Source organism: Tasmannia lanceolata, unplaced genomic scaffold (genome assembly GCF_043159265.1).
Source record: "Tasmannia lanceolata isolate RefF3 unplaced genomic scaffold, GAP_Taslan_0.1 ptg000206l, whole genome shotgun sequence".
Classification (NCBI taxonomy): Eukaryota; Viridiplantae; Streptophyta; class Magnoliopsida; order Canellales; family Winteraceae; genus Tasmannia; species Tasmannia lanceolata.
In genome coordinates this window covers 30,096-39,713 of record NW_027518882.1, presented here as the reverse complement: position 1 = coordinate 39,713, position 9,618 = coordinate 30,096, and the positions used below count along the sequence as shown (strand labels likewise).

The window sequence follows — 9,618 nt, the reverse complement described above, 5'->3', positions numbered from 1 at the left end:
GACCCCATTGAATTTCACTCGGAGGAGGAACCTTATAGAGATCGTATCGATTCTTATCAAAGAAAGACAGGTTTAACCGAGGCTGTTCAAACAGGCATAGGTCAACTAAATGGTATTCCCATAGCAATTGGGGTTATGGATTTTCAGTTCATGGGGGGTAGTATGGGATCCGTAGTAGGCGAGAAAATAACCCGTTTGATCGAGTATGCTACTAATGGATCTCTACCTATTATTATGGTGTGTGCTTCTGGAGGAGCACGCATGCAAGAAGGAAGTTTGAGCTTGATGCAAATGGCGAAAATATCTTCCGCTTCATATAATTATCAATCAAATAAAAAGTTATTCTATGTATCAATCCTTACATCTCCTACAACCGGTGGAGTGACAGCCAGTTTTGGTATGTTGGGAGATATCATTATTGCCGAGCCCAATGCCTACATTGCATTTGCGGGTAAAAGAGTAATTGAACAAACATTGAATAAGACAGTACCCGACGGTTCACAAGCGGCTGAGTATTCATTCCATAAGGGCTTATTCGATTCAATCGTACCACGTAATCCTTTAAAGGGTGTTCTGAGTGAATTATTTCAGCTACATGGTTTCTTTCCTTTGAATCAAAATTCAAGTAATGAAAACCTATAATAGAATAAAATAAATCGAATCGAAGTGTTGTATATTTCTATATCTCCCGAGAACCTCCATTTTTGACTTGACTATGAATTCCTGTTGGATCAGATTCTAACGAATTTTTGGGGAACTCATAATAAACCCCTTATTCTCCTTATTAAAATAAAAAGATAAGGACGGGAGAACAAGAATAATAAAGCGGATTATCATACGTATATTTCGTGTAGAAAGATGAATAGGTACATTTATTTAGTTCTACATTCCTTGAACTTATTATATACTTATAATACTTATAATAGATAGACTTATCATAAGATATCTTTTATAACAGGAGATATCTTTTATAACAGGTACAAATATTAAATCGAGGCACCTATTCTATGACAGATCTCAACTTACCCTCTATTTTTGTGCCTTTAGTGGGCCTAGTATTTCCGGCAATTGCAATGGCGTCTTTATCTCTTCATGTTCAAAAAAACAAGATTGTTTAGATCCGATGGGACTAAATCTCATCAATTTATTTCAACACTTGGACTTGGATCATAATACAGATACCTATTTAGTGGAATATGGTACGATATGTGGCTCCCCTCGAACACAAAAATAATACAAATAACAAATAAAAAGGAAAAGGCTGTTATGTTATGCATGCAGATACATGATCTATGGATAAATGCATGTATATGCGGGTATAGCTGTTTTAAAATAGATCGGCGGATATCTATATCTGAAATAGAAAGTAAATGTATCTATATGTTATGTAGATATACATAATGGGATCATATGAAGGGGATGTTATTATTTTATATCTAACCAATTCGATGAATTACTGCTAAGGGTTCACATCATAATAGTGCTAGTTGATGAGAGTTACTTCGGGAGCCAAAAAGGTAAAGTCAAATTCATTTGGCTTATTCTCTCAATTCCAATAGAATGCAACTGGATCTAGTATGAACTGGCGATCAGAACGTATATGGATAGAACTTATAACGGGGTCTCGAAAAACAAGTAATTTCTGCTGGGCCTTTATCCTTTTTTTAGGTTCGCTAGGATTCTTATTGGTTGGAACTTCCAGTTATCTTGGTAGGAATTTGATATCCTTATTCCCGTCTCAGCAAATAATTTTTTTTCCACAAGGGATCGTGATGTCTTTTTATGGGATCGCGGGTCTGTTCATTAGTTCCTATTTGTGGTGCACAATTTCGTGGAATGTGGGTAGTGGTTATGATCGATTCGATAGAAAAGAAGGGGTCGTGTGTATTTTTCGTTGGGGATTTCCTGGAATAAATCGTCGAATCTTCCTTCGATTTCTTATGAGAGATATCCAGTCGATCAGAATGGAAGTTAAAGAGGGCCTTTATTCCCGTCGTGTCCTTTATATGGAAATTAGAGGCCAGGGAGCTATCCCCTTGACTCGAACTGATGAGAATTTGACTCCACGAGAAATTGAACAAAAAGCTGCCGAATCGGCCTATTTCTTGCGTGTACCAATTGAAGTATTTTGAAATAAACTGTGATGAAGAATGAATGTTTTCTTTCTCAGTATGAGGGAAGGAGCTCAGGAATCCCCTTTTACTTTTAATATAAGCGAAGTTTCTTCGGAACGTTCATTCGAGCAAATCATGTTAGATTCTATTTCACCCGTTCTGTTGGTAATGCCGCTGTACTGTGGCCTATAGAATAAAGCAAGCAAGCAGGCATATATGGAACAACCATAATAAGAAGCAAGTTTTGTCCACCAAAACTATTTTTATGCATATGGAACTCAACTCAATTCTTTCATATTAGTAAGAAGTCCAATAAGTATGTATTCATCACACATATCAGAACATTTCGGAATACAGTACAGAATTCATCTTTTTAGGCCCAATATTTTGAATTGATACGTTAGATACAGATGGATCATCTCTCATAAATTATCTCCCTTTTGTCATTTGTCAATCGATCTTTCTTTTTATCTTATCCTCTCTTTTGCTCCTTGATGGCCAAACGATTGGATCTTTCATAACCATCCAATTTCTCGTCTCCTTTTGCCACTCCTTTCGGATTTCATCATCAATATTCTTCAAAAATATCCCTTCAATTATTCCTGGGCTGTGGGTAGCCAGCCAAACATTTCGAAATAATTGATTGATCGAGGGGGAGTTTTTTTGTCTCAAAATCCGAATAATATTCATTACTTCAAGTGGTTGCATTCATCGAAAGGAACAAATGAAGATGCAATTGGTTCGAATTTGACCATGGGATATCTGGAAACAATATTTGATTATTTCTTTCATTTGAAATGGGCCCTTATTTTTTCATTTCATTTTTATTTGATTCTATTTCTATATTCTTTCCAGATCCAAGGACTAAACAATGAAAAAAAAAAAGTGCCAAAAAAGAAAAAAGCATTGACTCCCCTCCCATATCTTGCATCTATAGTCTTTTTGCCCTGGTGGATCTCTCTCTCATTTAATAAAAGTCTGGAACCTTGGGTTACTCATTGGTGGAATACCAGGCAATCCGAAACTTTTTTGAATGATATTCAAGAAAATAACGTTCTAGAAAGATTCATAGAATTAGAAGAACTATTCCTGTTGGACGAAATGATAAAGGACTACCAGGAGACACAGATACAAAAGTTTCGTATAGGAATCCACAAAGAAACGATACAATTGATCAAAATGCACAATGAAGATCATATCCATATCATTTTGGATTTCTCGGCAAATATAATCTGTTTCGCTATTCTAAGCGGTTATTCTATTCTGGGTAATGAAGAACTTCTCATTTTGAATTCTTGGGTTCAGGAATTCCTCTATAACTTAAGTGACACAATAAAAGCTTTTTCTATTCTTTTATTAACTGATTTATGTATCGGATTCCACTCGCCTTATGGTTGGGAACTAATGATTGGCTCGATCTACAAAGATTTTGGATTTTCCCATAACGATCAAATTATATCTGGTCTTGTTTCTACCTTTCCAGTCATTCTAGATACAATTTTGAAATATTGGATCTTCCATTATTTAAATCGTGTATCTCCTTCACTTGTAGTCATTTATCATTCAATGAATGAATGAAGAACTCATTTGATCCGCTGATATCAATCAAATAATCCCACTCTTTATACTTTTACCCGTCCAGGGAATTCGATTCCTCCTATATTCCAGTACAATTATTCCAGTACAATATCAGAATCGTGGATAGGGAACTATACTATACTAACTATATTAGCTACCTACCTAATTTATTGTAGAAATTTCCGGGATCAATGATTGGACCATGCAAAATAGAAATACCTTTTCTTGGGTAAAGGAACAAATGACTCGATTCATTTCCGTATCGATCATGATATATGTAATAACTAGGACATCTATTTCAAATGCATATCCTATTTTTGCGCAGCAGGGTTATGAAAATCCACGAGAAGCAACTGGGCGTATTGTATGTGCCAATTGCCATTTAGCTAATAAACCCGTGGATATTGAGGTTCCACAAGCTGTGCTTCCTGATACTGTATTTGAAGCAGTTGTTAGAATCCCTTATGATATGCAACTGAAACAAGTTCTTGCTAATGGTAAAAAGGGGTCTTTGAATGTGGGGGCTGTTCTTATTTTACCCGATGGATTCGAATTAGCTCCCCCCGATCGTATTTCTCCCGAGATGAAAGAAAAGATAGGCACTCTGTCTTTTCAGAGTTATCGCCCCACTAAAAAAAATATTCTTGTGATAGGTCCTGTTCCTGGTCAGAAATATAGTGAAATCGTCTTTCCCATTCTTTCTCCGGACCCTGCTACTAAGAAAGACGTTAACTTCTTAAAATATCCTATATACGTAGGTGGGAACAGGGGAAGGGGCCAGATTTATCCCGATGGGGGTAAGAGTAACAATACAGTCTATAATGCTACAGGAGCGGGTATAGTAAGCAGAATAGTACGTAAAGAAAAAGGGGGGTATGAAATAACCATAGCTGATGCATCGGATGGACACCAAGTAATTGATATTATACCTCCAGGACCGGAACTTCTTGTTTCAGAGGGTGAATCTATCAAGCTTGATCAACCATTAACGAGTAATCCTAATGTGGGTGGATTTGGTCAGGGAGATGCAGAAATAGTACTTCAAGATCCATTACGTGTCCAAGGGTTGTTGTTCTTTTTGGTATCTGTTATTCTGGCACAAATCTTTTTGGTTCTTAAAAAGAAACAGTTTGAGAAGGTTCAATTGTCCGAAATGAATTTCTAGATACATGGATCCATCAAATTGGTAAAAAGAGACGAACTATTGTTGATCGATGCAATTATGTATGATCAAAAAAATAATGAAAAGCTTTTTTCTTTATACTGTTTTTCGGCGAGATGTCAGGAATTGTTTGTGCCCCGTTCCTAGTAATAATATGTATATTCTGAAGAAGGCTACTTGACATTTTTTTTTTTTTCAAAAAAAAAATTGGAGTGGTGTGACTATGCCAGGCCTCTTAATCCCAGATTATAAATGCCATGTAATGCATCAATAGTTTTTGATTCTATTGTACCTAATAGAATCGAATTCTATTAGATAATAGGCAAGGAAGAAAATAAATGGCAAGGAATAAATGAAAGTAACAAATGATTCTAGGAGGGATTGCTCGTCTTACTAATCTTCCACACAAGAAAAGGAATTTTTCACCCTTTTCCTGTGTGGAAATAATAATGATTCTTGATCCTGTTCGTTAAAGATTACGATTTTCTTTTCCAGGACTATTATAACCTCTTTCTTTAGATTCATAAGCAGTAGTGGACAAACAAAAAAAAAGGGGGGGGGCGGGGGGAATCACTCATTGAGCAAATAGAACTTCTTCAATGAACTTATAAAAAAAAAAAAAGCAAATTTTCGCTGTGATGAGATAATCAATAAGGATTTGGATATGTGCAAAAATCCAAGATTTTCACTTTTTTTTTTTCACCACACTCGGGCATTAAATTAAGTGTCTTTTGCTTGAAATTTTATTTATGGAGTAAGGTTCATTTCCATACTAATTGGAATTGATTTGAAGAATGTCTCATCTGTAGAAATCCATATTGTGTCATCCATAAAATCGATTGATTCCTTCTTTCTTCTTGCTTCGGAAGAGTCCGTCCATACTATAGAGGAACAGATACTATGACAATCAAGGGATTAAATTCTTCAAAAACATCATTAGAAACAAAGGAATGGGGTGGTTTTAAACATCGGATCGAAGCAAAGGATCCGTTTTGTCATTTCTACGAATCAAATATTCTTCTTATGTTGACTGAATGAATTTCCAACCTTTATGTTATGAAATGGATCAAAGTCTCGCTGGAAGAGTAAGAACTCAACAGGACCTTACCCCTCTTTGTTTTGTCTGATTCGAGGGGTAAGGTCCTGTTGAGTTCTTACTTTTTCATGTCCACAATCCGGTTCTCATCCGATCACTATAGGGATGAGCCCAATCCGGAGTATGAACCGTAAAAGAAAATACCTATTGAACCAATCACAGGAATACCAGTTACAGTACCTATCAGCCAAAGAGGAATCCTTCCAGTAGTATCGGCCATTTACCCCGCTTCCCTCCACATTTCATCAAGTGGTCATGCTAGAGACATAAACAGTCATGGATAATTATGAGGATGATATCCTTCCGAATGGGATAAGAGAATTCCTACTATTCTCTTTCTTTCTCTCAATTGAAGAAATAATTGGAAAATAAAACAGCAAGTACAAAAATGAGTAATAACCCCCAGTAGAGGCTGGTACGATTCAATTCAACATTTTGTTCGTTCGGGTTTGATTGTGTCGTAGCTCTATAATTCAGATTAGGTTTATCGTTGGATGAACTGCATTGCTGATATTGACCCCAAAAAAGAAACGGTAGGTACAGCCAGTCCGTGAACGGCCAACCAGCGCACTGTAAAAATTGGATAGGTTCGATCTATGGTCATTGAGGCCTCCTAAAAGGATCTACTAAATTCATCGAGTTGTTCCAAAGGGTCAAAACGGCCAGTTATTAATGGAATCCCCTGTCGGCTCTCTGTGAAATACTCGTTTGGCCGAGGGCTTCCAAACACATCATAAGCTAAACCCGTGCTGACGAATAACCAACCCGCAATGAATAGGGAAGGTATAGTAATACTATGAATAACCCAGTATCGAATACTGGTGATAATATCAGCAAAAGAACGTTCTCCCGTGCTTCCAGACATGCTGAGCTCCACATATTCTTGTACAGTCAAAGGGGGATCGATTCCTTGAAAGATGGGATCAGTAAATGGAAAACTACTGATATTTCATCTTTGTGAGATCGTCAATATTGTACCGAAGGTGTATTTAGAGTATACCGAATCAGTATAGCTATCCTTCCTCTGACACAGCAACGCAGTTTCAATCAGTATCGAAAAGAAATGGTACATAATTCCCCTTTTCCTTTCTTGTTACTTGTCTATGCGGAACCGCGTGTCATTCAATCAAAAATTGATCAAATTTCTGTAGTATAGGGTTTCAAGTATTGGCTTTGGACTAGAAACTGAAGTTCTTAGTAAAGTTTGAGTCAACGGGTTCTAGTTCTAATAATTAATGAACGAGATTATCATATTCCACACAATTCAATTAGATGCAAAATATAGAAATCCCCTCTCATGGTTGTAGAAAAGATATTTTTCTTTTTTTCTAATCCTTTCATTTCAAGTAATTGGTTGGTTCTACAGTAGTAGATAGTATTCGATGAAAGAAAGAGAAGAAACAATAAATAGTTTGAACAATCAATATTCGTGATGCAACCATTACTGGATTAGATCCAAAGGTTCCTTCTTGACCTAGCTACAAGGATGGAACTCCATGATATGGAAAGACAGACTGTGGAACCTAAAAGGATAATAGGAATTGATAAATTGAAAAAGAAAAGAAATAAATGGTCAAAATGGAAATTCTTTTGAAATCCAATTCTTTTATTCTATAGTTATTCAAAGATAATTTCATTTTTGAATGAAGTTACACGACACAGTTCTTCTGACTATTACTTTACTCACGAGTTGCTCAATGAATCTGTTGATTTGAAATCCCGACATTGGTAGATGTCACAGATGATAAATCAATCTTTTTTTTTTTTTCTACCTCTGCTACTCTATCTTTGTCAGTGCCGTCTATAATGACTGATGAATCAAGAACTTTCAATTGGAACTGATTCTGTCAATTGGTATTTTTTCTGATCATCACATCTCGCAAAAATTGAAACTTAGGTAAGTGCTTTATAAACATATGTAAAAAAAAAAGAACGTATCTCATTTAGCTCCTTCATGCCCACTATAACTAGTTATTTCGGTTTTCTACTAGCTGCTTCAACTATAACCCCAGCTCTATTGATTGGTCTGAGCAAGATACGACTTATTTGAAATTAATTGAATGAATAATTCATCAAAATAAATAGTTCTGTGAGATTTCAGGTATTCGATAGTTCCTTCCCGCGTTAATTACCAATTCTTGATCATTGAGATTCATGGGTGATTCGGAGTAATATTTAGGGATAGATATTACCTCTATTTTTACCCTTTCCAACAAATTGAAATGATTGAAGTTTTTCTATTTGGAATCGTCTTAGGTCTAATTCCTATTACTTTGGCCGGATTATTCGTAACTGCATATTTACAATACAGACGCGGAGATCAGTTGGACCTTTGATTGAGTAACATCTCTTTTTTGATTGACCTCCTTCTTAAGCTGCAGGAGGTCAAATTCAGGTTGCAGTTCAAGTTAGTAAAGTTATTTTATTGTGATTCAACATTACAAAAACAGAATCACGCTCTGTAGGATTTGAACCTACGACATCGGGTTTTGGAGACCCACGTTCTACCGAACTGAACTAAGAGCGCTTTCTTATGACAGGAGATACAACTGTAAAGAAAGGGATTCTTTTTGTACCCCCAATACACCTTGCATGCATGTAGTATCATAAAATGCAAAATTATGTCCAGTCCAGTCCAATTTGAATCGATCTCAACTGATCCCTCGTTACTGCCCATAGGAGAAGTAATAGGTAGGGATGACAGGATTTGAACCCGTGACATTTTGTACCCAAAACAAACGCGCTACCAAGCTGCGCTACATCCCTTTCAATTGTTGTACAGTTTCATTGTAGGGAATCCTTGTCTTGTTTTCCACATCGTTATTTCCTAATATCTAGAGACAATTTCTCTTGCCATTTCTTCTTTTTGATTTCATATAATCAAAGAATTATATACATATGAAACCTAACGTATAAAAAAATGAATATTTATCGGTAATGCTCAGTAAGAAAGGGTCATCTTTTTCTGTTTTAGGGACAAGTAGATCTAATCCACCGGATTATTGTACATATTCATTTTCATTTTAGTTCGGGATTAGGGATTTCGTGTACAAATACAAGTGATCTTTAGCTACAGATACATCTGATCATATATGTATTCCAATAAAGAAGGAGGATTTTCAATGCGAGATATAAAAACATATCTCTCCGTGGCACCTGTGCTAACTACGCTATGGTTCGGGTCTTTAGCAGGTCTATTGATAGAGATCAATCGTTTATTCCCAGATGCGTTGACATTCCCCTTTTTTTCATTCTAGTTATTGACATGGGAAGGGGTGAAGAAGATTAGAGATACAACAAATTCTCTGTGACTAATCCACCCTTTTGAATTTTTTTTTTTAAGTTGTTTAGGAAGGAAAGAGAAAGAAAAGTGGATTAAACCTCAGCGAAACTCGGGCTCAGCATAGAATTAATAGAGGGAGAACAGAAATAGAAATGTGGGTCTAGGGACAGGCTGTTCAAGAGCATACAAGATAGTAAATGAAATACTGACTGGGATTAGAAATAATGGATAGTTAGAAATAATTGTATTACTTATTATTACTCTATTGATTGCAGCGAAATCTTTCATAATTGGATTTCGAGTTATCAGTTAGCAACTTCTATTTATTTTTCCTTCTTTTCGTATTCTTCGATTCAGATCGAAAATAGAAGAGTGGAGGGAATCC

General features: G+C 36.0%; 2 non-coding genes across 2 annotated transcripts; both read right to left on the bottom strand.

Annotated features, from left to right (window-relative positions):
* Positions 1-8,403: 8,403 nt before the first annotated feature.
* TRNAW-CCA (transfer RNA tryptophan (anticodon CCA)) lies at positions 8,404-8,477 on the bottom strand. The gene has a single exon. It is a non-coding gene; the product is annotated as a tRNA-Trp (tRNA).
* Positions 8,478-8,642: 165 nt separating this feature from the next.
* On the bottom strand, positions 8,643-8,716 carry TRNAP-UGG (transfer RNA proline (anticodon UGG)). Its single transcript has one exon. It is a non-coding gene; the product is annotated as a tRNA-Pro (tRNA).
* Positions 8,717-9,618: the final 902 nt, after the last annotated feature.